Genomic DNA, 21634 nt, shown 5'->3' with positions numbered 1-21634 from the left:
TCCGCTCCCTCTTATCAGATTAAATCACATTTTAATTAAATTGTTTTTCATGAACCCTTTTCCATAGCAGCCTTAATCCGTTTTTCGTTAGTTCTTTAGTGGAATCTCCTCTCCATCAATTATATCATTCGGATTATCTTTTAAGATAGGTGTGTTTATTAATATGCAATCCTGAAGATTCGAAAAATATATATAAATCGTAGAAAATGGAAACATGAAATACCTCGAACGAAGCTATAAAATTTTAACACGAGAAAATAAAAAATAAAAAACCTAACAGTCTAACCTGCTTTTTAATCCAACTTACGAGTCGAAGAAAGATCTTTTTTTTGTTTCCTGGGAGAAATAGTTTTTACCTCCATTTTTAAGACAAATTTATTGGTCCAAAAATGTTTGGGGAAGGATTCAAACTGGGGCCAGTAACAAAAGAGTTACGAGCGGCGAATGCTTACCCCCTAATCCTTTCGCTTCTTTAAAATGGCTCTAGAACTCTCACTTTACTATCGAATGGGTACCCCTCCAAGTTTTTACGAAACAAAAGGCCGAAAAAAATAAACGACTTAACAACCGGTTAAAAACTACCGACTATAAACAACCCGATATAAAAAAAATAATATCAGGAAGAAATATCTCGAACTGAGTTGCAAAACTTAAACACTAGAAGAAAAATTAGAAAAAAACTGCTTCTCACAGTGATTCCACAAAAGTGATTCCGCAGTGATTCGATCTGTACTTGAATGACATCCCTCCCTTGATAAAGTAGAAGGGGTGTTTGTAAAAAATATGTGACAAAAGCCTTTTCGTTCTTCTTACTGGATAAAAATTTCACCCAGCAGAGCTAATCAAATGGAATTTGATTGTTCATTCTTTTACTATCTTGAAACGTCAAACAGGAACATAGGAGGACCATCCAGATCTTACAAAGACGAGGTCATTTGGCTTCCCCCTCAGACGCACTTTTCAGGAAGGAATTTGATTGGCCTACGAAATAACGTAACAGATGGAAACCAAGGGAAATAAAGCACACCTTTAACCTCGAAACTTTTTTCGGGGAGGGGGGGGGTCATAAAAAATAGGAAATTCGATTTTGAATAGAAAAGGGCTTATTGTGTAACTATATAGTTTTTGGCTGTAGTGGATGCCAAAGTTACAAAAAAAACGGGGACGAAAAATAATCGAAAAATTAGCTAAACTTATGGCACGAAATAACTTAAGAAGGTATACTTTCCTTTGAACGTGTAATTACTACTACTACTAACAACTTACCGCAGCTTAAAGCCGCCTGAGGCCAAAATAGCCTCACACGATGCTCCTCCATCCTAAGCCTCCCTCTTTACACCCTCCTAGGAAGCTCCAATTTCCTTTAAATCTTTCTTTACGACATCCTCCCATCTCAAGCGCGCATCACCTGCTTTCTCTTTAGCCTTAGACGGTTGGCCTACAAGGACAGTCTTCGGCAATCTGTCATTCTTCATCCACAGAACCTGCCATAGCCATCTCAATCTTTCTCTCGGTATAGCCCTAGAAAGTGGGATTGAACCATATTTTTCGTACAGCCTACTAATTTGAAATATTGTCGTTGAAGGTGTAATAATCGTTGGAAATAAATAGGCCTTTGCTGATAATGTTTGATCTTTAACGGAAAAAAGATGTCAAATTTAAACTAATTACTTTTTCCATGTTAATTTTTAACGTTAAGCTTCGGAACTTAGTCGAAAATGTAGTACTACTCTAAAGACTTTATAATTGTGTAACAAAGCAAAAGAGAAGTCCTAGAAAATCGCCGTTTTTAGGCATGAATAGACGAGTTCAGTTTGCGACTTTGTTTTGTTTTGATGTCCTTGGTACTTGAAGCATCGAAAGTACGGCAAAAATAGATTTGGTAACAAGGCTCCGATTTTTGATTATATATATATATGAGTGAGGGCGTAACAAAATTTAGAAAAACGAAAAACATTTGAATAAATAACATAACGCCTTTTTAATTCCTGTAGATGATGTTTATTAATTTTTGTTGTGGGTTATCAAACAGTTCGTGGCAACGAACTGTAGTAAGGAGCGACCGAAACTCAATAGTAACCGAAACTCTAAAAAATTGAATTTTGATACTAATGGATACATCAAAAGAATTGGATTTTTATGATGATTTTTAAATATATAAGTTTAATCAAATTTAGTCTTACCCATCAAAAGTTACGAGCCTGAGAAAATTTGCCTTATTTTGAATCCTACGTTAGAAATTTCAAAGCTCCTATCTACAAAAATGTGGAATTTCGTATTTCTCGCCAGAAGACAGATCACGTTATTTTTACTGTTTTTTACTGTTTTAAAACGTAAAGTCGAGAGTTAAAAAAAAACTTGTTTTTTAATTTTATTATGAAATGGTACATCGAGATATTTCTAAAATTTCATTTCCCATGTCAATACTATTTCCCATCCTCCAATTTCCATTGGCTTTTGTCATTTGTAACTTGTGCTAGGGCGAGAATTCGTGTCACGTGGCAGAAGGGTGTTCCGGACAGGGAATTTCTAAGCCATTTGTTTAAACCAAGAGGGGTGTTTGGGATTTCACTTGTTAGGCATGGAACTGGTCTGCTCACTCGTAAATTGAAAATTTCCTAATACTTTTATAAGTAGCTTAGAAAATATAACAATTCTCCCTTTTAAGGATTAGACACTCGTTTTGTTTTCTGATTCCATCAAACTCCCAGTTGGTGATGTTCGATTTTAGACCAGAGGGGATTGGTGGCTGTGATTATACAAAATTGAGTTTATTTTTTGCCCCGAAGCATTTCGTCTTATTAATTATTAGAGTTCTCTTTTTTAATTCTTTTTTCCAACAATCCTCTATTTCGCCTCGAAAAAAAGAGAATTGTTCGTACTGAGCGGCGAGCATACAGCCCTACTCTCAATTTCTAGTTACATTTTATATTTAATTATTAATTATTTATTAATATATTTTATTTTATTAATTTGGATTATTTTATTTTATATTATTAATAATATATTTATTTATTAATTTTATATATTAATTATTAGGTGGCTGGGATGATTGCTCAGGATTAGTATGTGGAACATTAAAAATTATAGGGCTTTAAATATGATTTAATAATGTATATGGTTTAAAATGTATTCCAGCCATCATAATTCTCTTCCTTTTTTCCATCTTTAACTATAATTAGTTCCCCGAATTCCTGCAAGAAGTAAATAGATACAATGCCACCAGTTTGAATCAGATTTTCAGAAGTAGTTATTTCAAGGGTTTGCCGCTTTTCGTCACCTGGTTTACACCTCAGATTGCTACCTTTTCCACCACCATTCGCAGTACCCTCCAAGCTCTGAGTATGCAAGTTTCTGCAACACCAGCCTCATCGTACAACACCTGACTCACTTCTGTCATGCTTGGCAAAAAATGGAAATAACATTTTTTTTTCGTTTTCTTTGTTTTTTGTCGAACACTATGTATAGTCGCTATTGTACCTGCATCTTTACTTCAAGCTTATGGTGAAAGTTTGACCAGAGTTTTTTTTTTTTTTTTTTTTTTTTTTTTAGTTCTTCGAAAAAGAAAAGAATTCTTTTTGCTGAGAATCACCCTCGTGTGGTTTCTTAACTGAATTTTTTTTTCGTTTTTGTCCACAGTCATATATAGCCATTATAGTCTCAGAACGTATTTGCGTAGTGGCATGACGTCTGTCTTTTGGTACGCATTCTTTTGGAATTGGAATTCCTTGGGGAAGTTATAAGACGGACAGAGCGTTTTCCATATGGAATGAGAGACGAAAATAGCCACTTTTCCAAAGTCTAATTTCCATCATTTTGGAAAATAAAGTTTAGTCTTTGTTTGAATAACTTGATGTTCAAGTTCAAACATGAAAGTGATCATCCAGCTGTTTTCTACAAATTCCGGATGTTTTTTGTCTAATTAACGTCCTAAAAGCTTATTTCACTCATGTCCGAACTTTATCTTGACTTTGTTTTGTCTTCAATAAATTTTCCCCTGTTTTCGGAAGTAAGAAATATCAGAACTTTAAAGACGAAAGTTTCAAATACGCTTTAATCAGCTTAGAGCAAAAAAATAAAAAAGGAAAATAAAAAAATAATGTAACTCAGAGCCGCAGTTAGGGCTTTTTCTCAGGGGGACGTAGGCTTCGCTGCCCCGTGGTGCACCATCAGAACGGTTTTTGCCCCAGAACATTACAGTTTTAGCTTGTTTTTCCTCCCGTGGTGTTTGCCCCCTCTAGCCCCCCTAGATCCGACCCTGTCTGCACTACAGGCGGATTAATTGGACATGCTTATAGATGGTAGGGGACCCCCGGTAGCTTCATGGGTTTTGCTTTTTCTCATAATGTTTTCTGTTTTCATTTGACTCGCCTTTTTTGCTTGTTTTGAGAATCTCACCCCTAAAACTACCTACTTTGCCAAATTTGGAATAATAGTTTTGAAAGTCAATACCCTCCTTCATACTTGTTTAAGGTCTTGCCTTGACGTACGTGAGATTTTAACGTCCCCCGCATATTTTAACATCGAAGTGTGTTATAGTCCTGATCCAATGAGGGAAATTTCTAAACTTGGCTAAACCCATTAAATTTTATCCAGTACTATCCTTCTAATGTAAAAATTTCGTAAACAGCAATCGTAGCTTGAAGACATCTTTTTTTTACGATAATTTATAAAAAATTGGCTTCACGTTTTTTTTACCCTTTTTTTATTTTGGAGAAAGACAAATCAGATTATTTAAGTTTGTTGACTGAAAATATAATACATGGGAGGCGAAAGTATATATTTTTGATGGAATAGCAAATAAAATTCAGCACACTTCACAGTCTAGCCTTATAAGAAAAAGAAGCCAAGATTTTTGAATGATATTTGTTTTTCCCAAATTTTAATGTCACAATTTTATTAGAGAAGAATTAAATTGACATGGGAAGCAATTGGTGTAAAAAGCCTGTATTATTGATTTGTTCAAAACTATTGCCTAATAATATACCGTCTTTGTATCTTTTGCAAGATGCATCACACAGATACTTGGGTTGATCCACAAGGTGAAGAGGCCGTACCCCTCAGAAGGTTGAAAGTTGTACTACTTACAGGGGTGGAGTGGTGAAAAATTTTGATGAGTAAACTAAGTTTTATTGATACCCCCCCAAGCTTAAATTCTGTAGCCGTGTAGAGATGTAGAAACTGCTATAACAGGCTTCCACCACTTTTAGTCTCGAAAATATGAGCCTTAGCTTTGTCTTCTAATTGCTCCATAAAAACATTATTATTTAAGCTTGAACGTTGGTCAACTGACATAATTATATATTTGATGTACTATTGGTGATGCCGTGTGAAGTTTTTTCATTTCATCCTCAAGTTTGACTCTAAAAGCCAGGCCATTAAACTAAAAAATGTCATAATCATAGTGATATATTTTAAACTATGATCTACTTCTTTTAGGACGCCGCGAAGACTGATGAAGAGGCCACAACCTTGGATAGTCATTCAGTGACTCAAAACAGAGCACCCGATACTTCGGATACAGTTGAGGTAATTCTGTCTTCGCTTTTGTGTTCTTGCCGAGGGGCCGCCCACTTTCAGAAATGTTGTAGGCTACATCAAGTGGTGCGTGGTAGAGTGATGTGTTTAGGTGGAGCATGGCGAGGTGAGGTGAAACTTGTACACTTGGAGGTGTAGCCTTGGTAGTGGAGAGTGCGCCACCCTCTATTAAATTTTAATTTTGTCAACACTTTTAAAAATAGAAAAGTCATGTGACGAATACGAAAACATGTGGGAAACGTGAGTTATGATATTCTTTAAGGTGGGGGGATTTGCCTGAATGCCGAAGTTCTGTATTCGTGCCATCTTTTAACAGAAACAAGCTACAAGATGACATTTCTTTTCTTATTTCTAAAATGAAATAGTAACTAAAGCCTATTGTAAGGGGTACAATAGGTAAAATCTAGGGTATATATTAGTCAAATATTCATAGATATCCCAGAATGGGTAGATACAACAGAATTGTGGAATTACAGACAATCACAGACTATTCACCTTTAAAAAAATATATAAATATTTTTCCTTTAACTGTCATGTATCCAAATGTCTTAAAAAGTGCAAAAATAATTTTTTTTACTGTTACCCGAAAAATGTATTTTTTTTTTTAACTGAAGGATGAGCATATGGTAGTCATTATACAAATAATAACTATTCCTGGGCATCTTTCTATGATCGTCCTACGTTTTAATTTTTTATAATATAAATCTCAGTCTTTAGGCTTCTCAGTCTTTAGCCAGATCGTTGTTAGATCCTATGAAAAATTAAGTAAAAATCCAAATCAGGATTAAGTAAAAATCCAAATGAGGGTAATGCTATGGTTTTGTGGAAGGCCGAGTTTTGGGGATTTTTTTTTTTGCTCTTTTCATTCTTGGATGTTTAGAGCTTTTTCTTAATTTTTTTTAAGTCTGGTCTGGTCTGGTGAATCTCGATATTTGCAGGTCAGTCAGCTGATGAGGAAACTCATGGGGAAATCAGCTGATGAGTCAGCTGATCAGGAAATCAGTTGAGGAATCAGCTGATGAAAAAAAATATATAGAAGTGATATAAAGGTTTCCTATGCCAGTTCTCGATATGTTGTTTTCTACAGTTCAATGGTTTTATTGTTTCCCGAAAGACGGCAATTTTATCGTCATTCCGTAGGCGTTTTTCAGACGGCTATTAAATTACGACTCTCTAAATTTCCGAAAGTGGGTATCTTGGGTCAAGTTTTATACAAAAAGGGAATAGTGCCTTGTCAGTTGTGGCTAGGAACGTTATGAAGTTGGCCTTTTGCAGGTGGAGGAATGTGAAGTCCTTCACGTGATTTTAACTTCACGTTAAGTAATTAAGTCATCACGTTAAGTCATGACGTTTAATCACGTTAAGTCATTCACGTATTTACACTAATTTTGGTTTTTACGCATTTATTTTCACACTGTTTGTGTTCAGAAGCTTTTTTACGGATGCATGGGGGCATTTTAAATGAGGCTTTAGGCTCACAAAGAACATGGTTACTACGTATTTATGTTTTCGTAGTTAATATTCAGAAGTTGGTTTTCTAATGTTGAGTCAAGTTGTATTTGGTGTAACGTTTTCAGCCTCTGTTAATGCGAAAAAACGAATAGTATTCTCTTGATAGATTTATCCTAATCAATTATTATCATCATCACCATATCAATGATAACCATTATTATCATTATTAGATACAATGTGAAGCAGGTTTTGTGCAGGATACATGGGCGATCAGCATCTCTGCTCATTGAGGAGCTTGTATGTTCGGCGACTTAGGGTTCTACATATATATTTACATTCACGAAATTAATGCTCAGAAAATCCCACTTACGGGCTCATTAAGTACAAGTAATTTTGACAACCTAATAAATAAACTGATTAAGAGTAATGATTGTATGTAACCTCTCCCAAAGAATCAGCCCATGTTTTACCCAGCCCTAACAATGAAATCAGCTCACAAACGCCTATTAGATTTTATATTTATAATTCAGCTGGGACCATTCACTCCCCTAATCTCCCCAACTAGTTTTTAAATGCAACAGATGGTAGTACATTAGTCCCCCCTTGACAGTCAATCCATATAGTGTTCGGACAAACTACGGAATAAAATTGGCATACATTATATATAAAGTCTTGTCAAATATACTATGATTTGGTATTAGCATTTATTTACAAACCGATTGTCTGGCAAAAAAAGAAAAAAAAAAGAAGAAACGTAACGAATTTTGTCTGGCAAAAAAAGTAACTGTTGTTACTTGTACTGTTGTACTGTTGTACAACTTGTTACTTGTACTGTTACTTGTACTTGTACTCTTGTACTGTTGTACTGTTGTTACTGTTGTTACTGGTAAAAAAAAAGTAACTGTTGTTACTTGTACTGTTGTACTGTTGTACAACTTGTTACTTGTACTGTTACTTGTAATTGTACTCTTGTACTGTTGTTACTGTTGTTACTGGCAAAAAAAGTAACTGTTGTTACTTGTACTGTTGTACAACTTGTTACTTGTACTGTTACTTGTACTTGTACTCTTGTACTGTTGTACTGTTGTTACTGTTGTTACTGGTAAAAAAAGTAACTGTTGTTACTTGTACTGTTGTACTGTTGTACAACTTGTTACTTGTACTGTTACTTGTACTTGTACTCTTGTACTGTTGTACTGTTGTTACTGTTGTTACTGGTAAAAAAAGTAACTGTTGTTACTTGTACTGTTGTACTGTTGTACAACTTGTTACTTGTACTGTTACTTGTACTTGTACTCTTGTACTCTTGTACTGTTGTTACTGTTGTTACTGGCAAAAAAAGTAACTGTTGATACTTGTACTGTTGTACTGTTGTACAACTTGTTACTTGTACTGTTACTTGTACTTGTACTCTTGTAATCTTGTACTGTTGTTACTGTTGTTACTGGCAAAAAAAGTAACTGTTGTTACTTGTACTGTTGTACAACTTGTTACTTGTACTGTTACTTGTACTTGTACTTGTACTCTTGTACTGTTGTACTGTTGTTACTGGTAAAAAAAAAGTAACTGTTGTTACTTGTACTGTTGTACTGTTGTACAACTTGTTACTTGTACTGTTACTTGTAATTGTACTCTTGTACTCTTGTACTGTTGTTACTGTTGTTACTGGCAAAAAAAGTAACTGTTGTTACTTGTACTGTTGTACTGTTGTACAACTTGTTACTTGTACTGTTACTTGTACTTGTACTCTTGCACTCTTGTACTGTTGTTACTGTTGTTACTGGCAAAAAAAGTAACTGTTGTTACTTGTACTGTTGTACAACTTGTTACTTGTACTGTTACTTGTACTTGTACTCTTGTACTGTTGTACTGTTGTTACTGTTGTTACTGGTAAAAAAAGTAACTGTTGTTACTTGTACTGTTGTACTGTTGTACAACTTGTTACTTGTACTGTTACTTGTAATTGTACTCTTGTACTGTTGTTACTGTTGTTACTGGCAAAAAAACTAACTGTTGTTACTTGTACTGTTGTACAACTTGTTACTTGTACTGTTACTTGTACTTGTACTCTTGTACTGTTGTACTGTTGTTACTGTTGTTACTGGTAAAAAAAGTAACTGTTGTTACTTGTACTGTTGTACTGTTGTACAACTTGTTACTTGTACTGTTACTTGTACTTGTACTCTTGTACTCTTGTACTGTTGTTACTGTTGTTACTGGCAAAAAAAGTAACTGTTGTTACTTGTACTGTTGTACAACTTGTTACTTGTACTGTTACTTGTACTTGTACTCTTGTACTGTTGTACTGTTGTTACTGTTGTTACTGGTAAAAAAAAGTAACTGTTGTTACTTGTACTGTTGTACTGTTGTACAACTTGTTACTTGTACTGTTACTTGTAATTGTACTCTTGTACTCTTGTACTGTTGTTACTGTTGTTACTGGCAAAAAAAGTAACTGTTGTTACTTGTACTGTTGTACAACTTGTTACTTGTACTGTTACTTGTACTTGTACTCTTGTACTGTTGTACTGTTGTTACTGTTGTTACTGGCAAAAAAAGTAACTGTTGTTACTTGTACTGTTGTACTGTTGTACAACTTGTTACTTGTACTGTTACTTGTACTTGTACTCTTGTACTGTTGTACTGTTGTTACTGTTGTTACTGGTAAAAAAAGTAACTGTTGTTACTTGTACTGTTGTACTGTTGTACAACTTGTTACTTGTACTGTTACTTGTACTTGTACTCTTGTACTCTTGTACTGTTGTTACTGTTGTTACTGGCAAAAAAAGTAACTGTTGTTACTTGTACTGTTGTACAACTTGTTACTTGTACTGTTACTTGTACTTGTACTCTTGTACTGTTGTACTGTTGTTACTGTTGTTACTGGTAAAAAAAGTAACTGTTGTTACTTGTACTGTTGTACTGTTGTACAACTTGTTACTTGTACTGTTACTTGTAATTGTACTCTTGTACTCTTGTACTGTTGTTACTGTTGTTACTGGCAAAAAAAGTAACTGTTGTTACTTGTACTGTTGTACAACTTGTTACTTGTACTGTTACTTGTACTTGTACTCTTGTACTGTTGTACTGTTGTTACTGTTGTTACTGGTAAAAAAAGTAACTGTTGTTACTTGTACTGTTGTACTGTTGTACAACTTGTTACTTGTACTGTTACTTGTACTTGTACTCTTGTACTCTTGTACTGTTGTTACTGTTGTTACTGGCAAAAAAAGTAACTGTTGTTACTTGTACTGTTGTACAACTTGTTACTTGTACTGTTACTTGTACTTGTACTCTTGTACTGTTGTACTGTTGTTACTGTTGTTACTGGTAAAAAAAGTAACTGTTGTTACTTGTACTGTTGTACTGTTGTACAACTTGTTACTTGTACTGTTACTTGTACTTGTACTCTTGTACTCTTGTACTGTTGTTACTGTTGTTACTGGCAAAAAAAGTAACTGTTGTTACTTGTACTGTTGTACAACTTGTTACTTGTACTGTTACTTGTACTTGTACTCTTGTACTGTTTTACTGTTGTTACTGTTGTTACTGGTAAAAAAAGTAACTGTTGTTACTTGTACTGGTGTACTGTTGTACAACTTGTTACTTGTACTGTTACTTGTAATTGTACTCTTGTACTCTTGTACTGTTGTTACTGTTGTTACTGGCAAAAAAAGTAACTGTTGTTACTTGTACTGTTGTACAACTTGTTACTTGTACTGTTACTTGTACTTGTACTCTTGTACTGTTGTACTGTTGTTACTGTTGTTACTGGTAAAAAAAGTAACTGTTGTTACTTGTACTGTTGTACTGTTGTACAACGTGTTACTTGTACTGTTACTTGTAATTGTACTCTTGTACTCTTGTACTGTTGTTACTGGCAAAAAAAGTAACTGTTGTTACTTGTACTGTTGTACAACTTGTTACTTGTACTGTTACTTGTAATGTTGTACTGTTACTTGTACTGTTGTACTGTTGTACAACTTGTACAATTTGTTGTACAATTGTACAATTGTTGTACAATTTGTTGTTAAAAAATGTAACTGGCAAAAAGAACAAAAGTAACTATTTTCTTTGAAGTGTAATGAGTGGTGTAAAATCTTAAAACAAGAAGGAATTACTACGAGCATTAGGAGCCGTTCATTGCAAAAAAAAAAAAAAAAACTTAGCCCACTTTGCACCAGGCTACCTTGCAGCGCTTGCTCGTGACATCTACCGTGAAGTAATTGGAGCTCAAGACCCACAAATTAACCAGAAGTGGCCAAGTCACGAAGAAGCACAGACACAGTAGTAAAATAACTATGTTACCGGTTCGAATCCCGTATTTTAAGCAAATTACACAAGAAACTTTCTTAAAAGCAAGAAATTAACTCCACTGCTACCACAACATCTTGCACATTGTACAGGTGTAGATCTTGTACACCCCTCCCAACTCCCTCTTTGTCATTGGGTTTCTTGCGCTGTACTGAAAGCAACTCTTTTTGATACTTTTGACACCTGTGAAGTTGTGAAGCTGAAATTTTTTTTGCACTTTATTTAAGCAGAAGATCTATTTTGTAAGGTTTCACTTTTACAACTCAAAATTTTTAAAGGTATCAAAAGTATCAAAAACAGGATAATGTGAAACAAAATTTTCCAAAAATGCGAAAACATTCTAAGCAAAACAAACTAAAAATTATTACGCATCCATGACATAGCTACGAGGAGCCAAAAGGGGACTAAGGTCCCACAGAATAGATGAAAACTCTCTTAGAGCAACTTGATTTCATAGATCTGGTTATAAAAGTTTGTAAAATTAAGTTTATTTGGGTTTAATTTATACCCAATCTTTAGGTTTTTTTTTTTTTAATAGTCACTCAAAACGTGTTAGTTCCAATATTTTTTTTTGTTAATGAGTAACAGTTTTATTTGAATAAATACATTGTCTTTTATTATGTCCGTAAGTTATCCTCTAAATAATGTATCTGTACATATGCGTATACAAATGGACTTGTGTTTCTTTGTGCTGCGTACAAGTGACAAAGAGAAGGGGAAACATCTTTGTTTTCCCGGCAATCTGTCTCCAGTGTTTTCCCCAGTTTCATCCGAGACGGAGATTGAGGAAGGTTTTGGATATTAAACTTGTTTTTCTCTGTGGACCTACAAATAGGTATTTTATTATTTTGTACGACTGGGGTAATATGAACTAGATCAAGGCCGTACGCAGGTGGGGCCCTCGAGACCCTCCTCGAAATTTCAAGTTTTCCCGAATTTCTGGGGATTTTTTATTTGAAGCTAATAGTCAACTTTTTAATTATAGCCTCTCTCCCCCCCCCCAAAAAAAAGAAGAAATTCTTTTGTACATAAGCTACTTGGAATGGATCTTGTAGAAGTGGAAATTAAACAATTTACAATTATGTTCATCGTTGTCGTAGGATTTATCTTATTGGAAAAAAAAAATGAACATTTTGTTAGTACAAAATTTGTCTTCTGGTCACTCAGTGATCCAAAAAGAACAGCATTTGCGAAAATGAAAAAAAAGTATGAAAAAAACAACAACAACGTAAAAAAAATTGCCTCCTTATATTTTGTTACAATTTCTCTGGCCTTGGCTCAGTCGTGCGAGCCTGGAAAAATTGGAACAAAAGATTCTCGGGAAATGGCTGGAAAAATCTATAACCGAACTGGCCTACCAAATGGACAAGGTATTCAGTTGATGCCGTGTTGTTATAGAAGTGCCTCAATCAATTGTAATGGATTTAGCTTCGTTGGTTTGTATGTACGAATTGGATAATGGTTTTAGCTTCCTTTGTTTGTATGTCCGTGAATGCCAGAAATCGGATAATGTCGACATTCACCGGTGAATGTCCGAAATTCCTGTTCCTCTAATTGGACTCAATTCGCTTTGCGAGTCAGCTTTTTGGGTTAGATTATATTAGTTTAGGTTAAATTAGATTAGGGTAGGTTAAATTTGGTTCTATATATCCGAAATGGGTTAAAAACCTAAGCTAACCTCACCCAACCTCTCATTCTCTAATTTGACCTAACCTGCCATCATCAAACCTTGCACTAAATTGAAAACATAATTGGCAACACTGACATAGACCAAGAAAAAAAAAAGAAAAAAGAAATTTCGGACATTCACCGGTGTATGTCAACATTCATCATTTTGCTGAAATTCGCGGTAACACATGGTAAAGCGGTAACACACTAACAGGAGACTGGGCTGCGCTCAGTAAAAATGAAGACAGTTTTTTAATCTTTTTCGCAAAACAAATTTAGTTTCTTTTTACAGGAGCTCGTTCTCCTGGTATGCAAATTATTCTTCTAACTTTTTCTGCCGTAACACTTAATGCTTTATGCGATGCAATTAAGCCCCAGTGCTGACGGGGCAACTGTTTCAAGACAAGGTGGGAAACCAGTCTTATCTGCAACTGTTTTAAGACCAGTTTACAACCAAAATGAAACGTGTCTCCGACCACGGACGCGAGTTGCTTTGGATCAGTTTCAACCTTTAGAGATATTTAATTCAGTAAGCAGATGGCTTATGAAAAATATTAGGAGACTAGGAGGGGTGAAGAAATTTCCTTTAGTCATGAGCTATCTACATGTTTTTTTCACACCAGAAAATGATAATATGCCAATTTTCAGAACGAATTATTTTGCTGTTTTTGGAATATATATATATATATATATATATATATATATATATATATATATATATATATATATATATATATATATATATATATATATATATATATATATATATATATATATATATATTATTGTATACAGGCGAAATATTTACGTGATTGTTCTTCTTTTTCTTCCTACTGGTCCTCTACAGTTGTGTATCGGGACGTATAGAGGAAAAGGGTGCAACTTCGAAATGTTCAACCCCTTCAATCTTCTCTCCGATTTGAATGCGCAAGTCATTCTTGAAAGCATGGACACATATAACTAGATGACTGTTTATTGGTTATTGTTTGGTTCATTTATTTCATTTATTGTAGAATTTCTTGAACTTGTTTGCGCTTGAACCGATTCTTCATTTCTCGATTGTATCCATATACCCGTCTATATGGTGTCTCTTGGTGATTTTGCCCTGACCACGTATTTGTGTTTTGTTTTGTATTCAGAGCTGTTCAATGGTATGTTATATTCCAAACGCAAAGGCGCTTATTTTCCGCCACCCTGTGTGCATCTCGCGCCGCGTTTACCGCGCTGTTCTGCCACGCTTGGAACTGTCCCTAAAATGCTTGGCCCAGTTCTGCCACGGTTGGCTTACGCCACTTGTTGTACATGATTTCCTAGAGAAAGCGACCCCTCAATTCCAAACCGGAAAATGAAAGTTTAAAAGGAGTGATTTTCTGCTTTTATATTCTACGAGTTCTTAACAAAAGAGAAGCTATTCTACTTCTAATGGAAAATAAAATAAATATTCAGAACTGAGTTGTAGGCTTAGTAGAGAGTTCTCAGCCCTTTATTTTTCCGCGTTTGTCTTTGCTGTTTGATTTAAAGCAAATTTTATTATATTTAAACCACGAAATGTATCGAATTTCAAATGTCGTTATGATTCCAATAGGGAAGGCCTTTGGGCTATTTTCTTACCCAAAATTTAAGATTTTCCCGTAATTTCTTACATGGTTTATTCATTTATCCTTTTTTTAGTTTCAATATCCTTCCACTATAGGAAATCCATCGTAAGGACTTAGGTTTGCTTTACAATGTTTCCTGACACACAGTTAAGGGCCTTTGAACCCTTGCTTCGTCTTGAGATGTCAACGTTTTTAAATGTTTCTCATCTAATTTGTCCACTTTTTGGCATTTTAGAATTTTGGTCTTTCAACGTACATGTCTTACTGTAGATGCATATGGTAATGATAGGCAGGTGACCCAGTAAAAAGCAACAGGAGAATCCCTATAGGACGTTCTTTGACACGAAACATTATTCCCTTCCCAGGTGCCTATGTAGGGGGGGGGGTTACAAATTATAAAAAGTAAATACCCTGTCAACGTCTTATATTTTCCTTGTTATTTCCCAATTTTTGTAATTTTTAGAATATTTCTCTCCTTTTTATGTCTCTCATCGAATTTTTTTGCTTGCCTCCAGTAGAAATTCCCCTTTAAGCTAGAACTTTAAAAATGCATTGAATTCTTAAAGGATATTATCTGTTTTAAAAAGCTATCTGGCCTCTAGATTACGAGATTTCTAGTACGACGATTCTCAATTCCATAAAATCATTCACCGAACTTCTGAGGTTTTACTGATTTGCAGTTTTTATGGCTACTATCTCCCTCTCAGATGAAGAGACTCTACTTTAAAACATTATCTTTACAGTCGAATGTTGACGCTCTTTATGATAAGACCCTGCTTTCCAAGTTTTAAGAGAAAGTTATGTTCTCAGTCACACTTAAACATTTTATTAAAAAAAAAAACTGAAAGTACTGAAAGTAGTATGATCACTGAAGACAAGAAAAAAAAAAAAAAAAAAAAAAAAAAAAAAAAAAAAAAAAAAAAAAAAGCTCTTTATGACCTGGTTTTGCTTTCCAAACTCTAAGAGAAAAGCGCCTTTCAATGACACTCAAATCTTTCATTCTCAAAGGGCTAAACTAATAAGATTGCTGAAGTGATTAAAAAACGGGTTTAGGGCAATATTCAAACAAAGCAATGAGACAAAGCAGAAAAAAAAAAAAACACGCTTTAAATAATAAAGATCCAAATTGTTTGACTTCACGTCTGTGAATCTTTATCAACGGAAAATAATTAAAGTTAAATTAACTTAACGAAAAATAAAAATAAAGCTCACATCTTGTTAATTTGTTTTATTTTTCTTCATATTTAATTTAGCTTTACTCATTTTTTTTTTTTTTTGTCAAGTTGATAAAGGTTCCCGGATGTGGAATCACAATTTATCGAACTTTATTATTTATTAAAAAAAAAAAAATAAGTGTTTTTTAACTGAAAACAAGGAGCAACATTAAGAATTAAAACGAGCAGAGATTGTTATGTATATGAGAAGGTTTGCCTCCTCGTCAACACCTTGCTCTTCACGCTATTCTTTTTTGTATTTTTATAAAAGCTTCTTATTGTTATAATTAAATGATCCTTGTGTTTTAGGATTCATTATTAAGCAATTGGGACAAAAAGTCAAACTTTAGCGTAAAGAGTGAGCTGTTGAGGAGAATGTTGAGGAGGCTATTGGATGATTGTAATTTATTTTTCTTAAACATGGCCGAAGAAAATAATTTACCAACAGCTTCCATGGGGAGCACAAACCTTAAAGTCCTGAAAATAGTATGGTTGTTGAAGTGAAAAAAAAATATCAAAGGAAAAAATACAGAAGAAAAGAAAGGGTGAAAAAAAGTGCCGAACTGCTTCGACTGAAAAACAACATGAAGTGCTGAACTAGATAAAATTTGGAGTACATGCCTTCTCCCTTGAAAACTCTTGGCTACGTGTCTTGTATTTTCATTTAGAAAAGATTACCCTCTGTCCCTAAAACTTCAGCTGTGCATTAAAGTCTTATGGTCCCTCTGCATGAGCCGTTGTATAAATAGTTTGTTTAAGTATCCCCATTTTGGTATTTGTTTAAAAATTTCAAGTGGAATTTGCTTTGGCTGTGATTTTCTGGGGGAAGATTTTTTTTGGATTATTAATTTTTTTTATATATATATATATAAATTAAAAATGCATCAAAATTTTGTTTGTATTCATTTTGTAACGGTTTTTACGAGTCGGACAAACATTTCAGGGAGGTTAAAACCCCCTATATATATGTATATATATATATATATATATATATATATATATATATATATATATATATATATCTGACTGCTTATATCTTGCCAATAGGCAAACTAACAGAACTTGCTAGTTTTTAGCTTGACCAAAAAGAGGAAGGCGAATCTTATCTATAGTTTACATCTGGTAAAACTTTGCCATCACAGACATGCCTATTTGGAAATGAGCATATTTGTTCAAGTCAGATGTTACTCTAGAAGTAGTTGATGACAACAAATAAACAGAATGCAACAGAAAAAACAACAAACAAACGGAAAGTACGCGGAATCTTGTGTCAAACCATTAAGGCATGAACTATGCAATTTCCAAATCATTATATGGACTTAGCTATCCCAAAAGTCAGGGCTCTATCCCCCTTCCCCCCAAAAAAAACCTCAAACAAGAAACTCGTTGTGATAATGCAGTTGAAAAAAACTATTTTCATGAAAACTAAAAAAAACCCTGACACATAAATTGGTCTTAAAAATGACCAATTTTAGGAAAAAAGTTGAAAAAGGGTAAAAAACCCTTCTTTGAGATCGATAGAAAAGTCTACGGGAGGTAAGCAGCTACTTTCATTATTGTGCCCCCTCCCCCGAGCAATAATTCTGGACACAATCCTACATAAAGTGTGAAACTCATGCAGTTTTGGGTAACCTAGTATTAAAATTAAATTAAGAAAATCGAATTGATATAGCCCATTGGCTATCTCAATTAAAGATACACCAGTAATTTGAGGGAGCCTAATGCGAGTAGACAATCGTGTGTATCACAGGGTTCGGTAATGGCTTTCAATCCAATCGGATTCGAAAGCGTAGTTACTGGTGTGTAATTCATTCCCTGTTATATTGAATTTCTTCAACTCGACCCATTTGGCTCACCCCTCGTTCAACTTAATCCTCGTTCAACTCAACCCCTATTCAATCCACCCCTGTTCAATTCAACATCTATTTAACTGACCCACATTTAACTTCTCCCCCTGGTCCTTAACCCCACTTAGCTCAACTAGCCCAACCCCCATTCAACTCAGCGCCTATTCGAATCATCCCTCATTCAACCTAACCTAACTCATTGGAGGGGTTGAATTGAAATGTGGTTGAGCTTGATTGGGGTTGAATATAGTCGTTGTTGATTTAAACGGGGGATTGAGCTGCATGAGGGTTGAGTTAAATGAAGGTTAAGTTGAACGGGGGCTGGGCTAAATAGGTTGAGTTGAATGGTGTTGAGTTATTAGTATACTCGTCTTTGTAAATATTTTGAAGTTTATTAATCATTGCTGGCATATTCCTTAACAGGTTATGTCCGGCCACTTCCAAGATATTTCCTTTCGATTTTTTTTTTTTTTTTTAACTTGAAAGTGATTATGATGAAAGCGGAGACAATATGTTGATTTAAGATTTAAATTCTAATTTGAATGCGTATAGAAACGAACATTCAATCAAGGAAGTCTTTCTTGAAAGCTTGTTTTATAAAATAGGAAAGTTGTAGTCTTCGAGTATCAAAACCTTTTAGTTGGAGTACCTTTGGCCCTCTTCTCACAACCTTCTAATATTTTTGCTTGCATAAACATTTTTTCTTAAAGTAATGAAAAAATGACTACCTAGAGACACTATTGATAGATTTTAGTTTTAGATCCGCTCCCCTTCCCTAAGAATGTTAACTCCCTCGAAAGTGGCTCTTATGTACAAACCTGTGGGTATATTAATGTATACTGGGGCACTAAAGTCTACGGCTGTTCCAGTGGTTCTGACACGCAGTTTCGAAGCACCGCGTTAAGTCTTTACTATTGCTTGATTTTTAGGAAATAATTTCGCTGCCTTCAATCTTTTATTTCTGCTTTTCCTTCAAAGTGAGAGAACTCATTTATTTATAGATATTTTCCCAGGAACATTTTTTATGATTCCTCATATTAATGAAACATATTGTTTTACCGCTTCAGTATCTGTAGAAATGCTATTCCGGATTAAAATGTATTCCCTAAAAACAGACATCGATTTGGAAACCCTGCGACCCCCCTTATCAATTTATGAGGTCTGAATTATCCGTAGATATTTCGTTTCAAATTTTCTGTGTTGGATTAATAATTACAATAATTCTCGATGCAATCCTGTAACTTCAATATGTAAACAACTGAAAAACTGTCATTGGAGGGGATATGTTATTGTGTACTGATTTTAAGCGGATGATTAGAATTATTTTACATTATTTCATAAATGTTGACTATAGATTGTCTATATACATTTATGTTTTGACGAGTAAACGAATATTCCGCTTGTCCGCTGCCCGTTTTGGAAATAAATTGGATTGAATTGAACTGAAGATATTTTGATTTGAGACTATCGTAGAAATCTGAAAGAGGGCTACTTTGAAGGCAAATTCTGTAATCCCATTCCCTCTTTGATCAATACTTTTTGGAGGGGGACAACTGCTTGTGCGCCCTTGGGCACCATGATAACTATTTTTTACGAAAATTATTGAAAAGCCAAAGAAGATGCACCGGGGGGTGATTTGATGGGTGCAGCTCCAAGAGCAAGAGTTGCCAAATTTATTCTAATACCCCATTTCAAAATCAAAGCTGAATAACTAAAATTTAATAGAAAGGTGAGTATCTGCCCTATTTGAAATCAGAATAAATTTCACGATTTCTATTTTATATAAATGGAGTGGGCCCGAAATTCGGCCCTGTTGAAAAGCTGTCTTTTGAAAGGATGGATTTGATGTTTGACGGCTGAAATGTCAAATAAAAAGAAAGCATTTTATTTGCTTTATTGAAGTTCTTCTTCCTATCGTGAAACTCAAAAATTTCTGCTTAGTTTCCTGGGAAATATTCTTAGAAGTCATCCGATTCCTTAGAGAGCTGCTTTCAAGAAACGGCGCTTAACCAACCAAAAGATCTCTTCCAAGATTAAACGCATTTAGGCGCTTCTTCTTGACAGAACTGCACTGAAAGCATTTTTTTTTTTTTTTGTCTGAGGCTTTTAAGTTTCGAGTTAATACAGTTGTTGATAATTCTTGGCAGTTGGTTTCTTAAGTAGTTCCTCTCAATGCATTGCCTACTTTGCATTTTTTTTTATCCCAGTTGAAGGAGAGGGGTCCTTCTCTTTGATAAGGCACGTTTGAGTAAGTTGGTGAGTGGTGAGAGACCACACCAGATAGGTTTATACTTGGTCTGTGGTTTATAAGTTCAGTTCAAAACAGTCGTTGATAATTTTTGATAGTCGATTTCGAATAGTCCATGGTAACGAACTGCGAGTAAGCAGTGACTCAGCCCAATAGTAGCCGAAACTAAAAAATTACTTGACAAAAATTAACACATCAAAAGAATTGGCTTTTTATGCTGATTTTAATGTATGAAATTCATTAAGTTTAATGCTACCCATGAGGAGTTAAAAGACAGAGAAAATGTGACTTATTTTCGAAAAAGGGGGGAAATACACCCAATAAACGATCGATCTGAATAAAAATCACTCCATCAGATTCATCATAACAGAGAACCCTACATTAAATGTTTCAAGCTCCTATCTACCAAAATTGGAAATTTTGTATTTTTTGTTATAAAAAAGATCACAGGATGTGAATTTTGTTTTTCCCATGGGTGATTGTAATGAATGAATGGTCTTCGAAGATCGAAAGAAGGCTCTCTCAAAAGGAAATTGAGAGCTATAGTGGCCAAAAAAGTAGTGGGCAACTAGCCTCCCTCCCACGCCTCCTTTTTTCTAAGTATATCTGATTACAATTTTGAGATATCCATTTCCTTTAGTATAGTCTGAAGGTACAATAACTATGCTTCCCGGGGTGAAAGGATCTCCAGAGTCCCCGGGGAAAGGGCTATCATAGTCATGTTTTTTAATAAACATATATGCAACTATTAATTCTTGCTTTACCGGGTAGACATTGCGTATTATTGGAACATCTTGTATATCCCCGAAATACCAACATAAAAAATAAAAGTTATTTTATTTCCTGGACGAATACAGTATCATTTAAAATCGAACTGTATTGCCGAATTAACTTATCTGAAGTAACTGCTTTGAAATTCCATTTCCATCTTTTCATTCATAAAAGCCATGAAGAGTTACATCAATTGGAGGGTGTAGGGGGCTCCTGTGTCCCCTAGATTTTTTTCCTCCCCCTAAATTGAAAAAACTAATATTTTTGGGGTGTATCTTCACTGAAAAAGGTACTTCTTTATTTGTTCATGTAAAAAATTGGAAAAAATGACAAGCTTGTCCCTATATTTTGGAAAATGCATTTTGCGCCCCCTCCCCAGATATTTGTGAATTGACGCCACTGTCCATAAAATGAGGGTGACTCTCAGAATATAAAATTTCAGAGTAGAATAAGAATAGCCGTTGAAAGTTGGGAAACCTTTTTTGTGCTTTTCAATATCATAAACTAAATGGTGACTAACCCGTAGTTTTTTAGTTCGCTATTTTTTGGGTCAAATTGCGATTGCTCCGTAAGATGACGGAAAAGTATTGTTTTATACTCTTTGTTTTGGCGAACATTTATTTGGTACGGTAGGAAGCGAATTTTTTTGGAAAGGGGGTCGGTTAAATTACAGAAAAAGTGACTGTTCGGGTTATAATTTTTTGTATTTCTAATGGAGTTTTCGAAAATCTTGATCTCAGTGTGATGACCTTCTTCAAGAATGTATCCAGGATTTTATTCGTGTGGGAGGTGTGGGGGCGAAGCAAATTGAAAACGCATCAAATATTTGTTTCATATTCAAACAACACTCAAGAAGTGAAGTTAGGTTAATTTATAATAAAATATACCAAAATGTGACGAAAATATAATACTTCAGTAACAAAATTATGGAAACTGCAACAGCGAATTGTGGAAAGCAGGCCGCCCTGAACTCATTATATTAAA

At 34.6% G+C, this 21634-nt stretch overlaps 1 protein-coding gene across 3 annotated transcripts in view; it reads left to right on the top strand.

Annotated features, from left to right (window-relative positions):
* The first annotated feature begins 5413 nt into the window (after window positions 1–5413).
* The window catches only part of LOC136028413 (uncharacterized), a 154563-nt gene continuing 138342 nt past the window's right edge, over window positions 5414–21634 (top strand). For 2 of the 3 annotated variants that reach the window (XM_065706250.1, XM_065706252.1), the window contains exon 1: window positions 5414–5529. The gene's annotated coding sequence lies outside the window, so the exon portion shown is untranslated. Of the gene's footprint in view, window positions 5530–7730; window positions 7771–11044; window positions 12140–21634 lie in introns of those variants that run through there. The other variant, XM_065706251.1, reaches the window with a different exon arrangement.

This window comes from Artemia franciscana, chromosome 6 (assembly GCF_032884065.1).
Source record: "Artemia franciscana chromosome 6, ASM3288406v1, whole genome shotgun sequence".
NCBI classification, from domain to species: Eukaryota; Metazoa; Arthropoda; class Branchiopoda; order Anostraca; family Artemiidae; genus Artemia; species Artemia franciscana.
The sequence above is the reverse complement of the archived record's forward strand: the minus strand, read 5'-3'. Positions and strand labels throughout refer to the sequence as shown.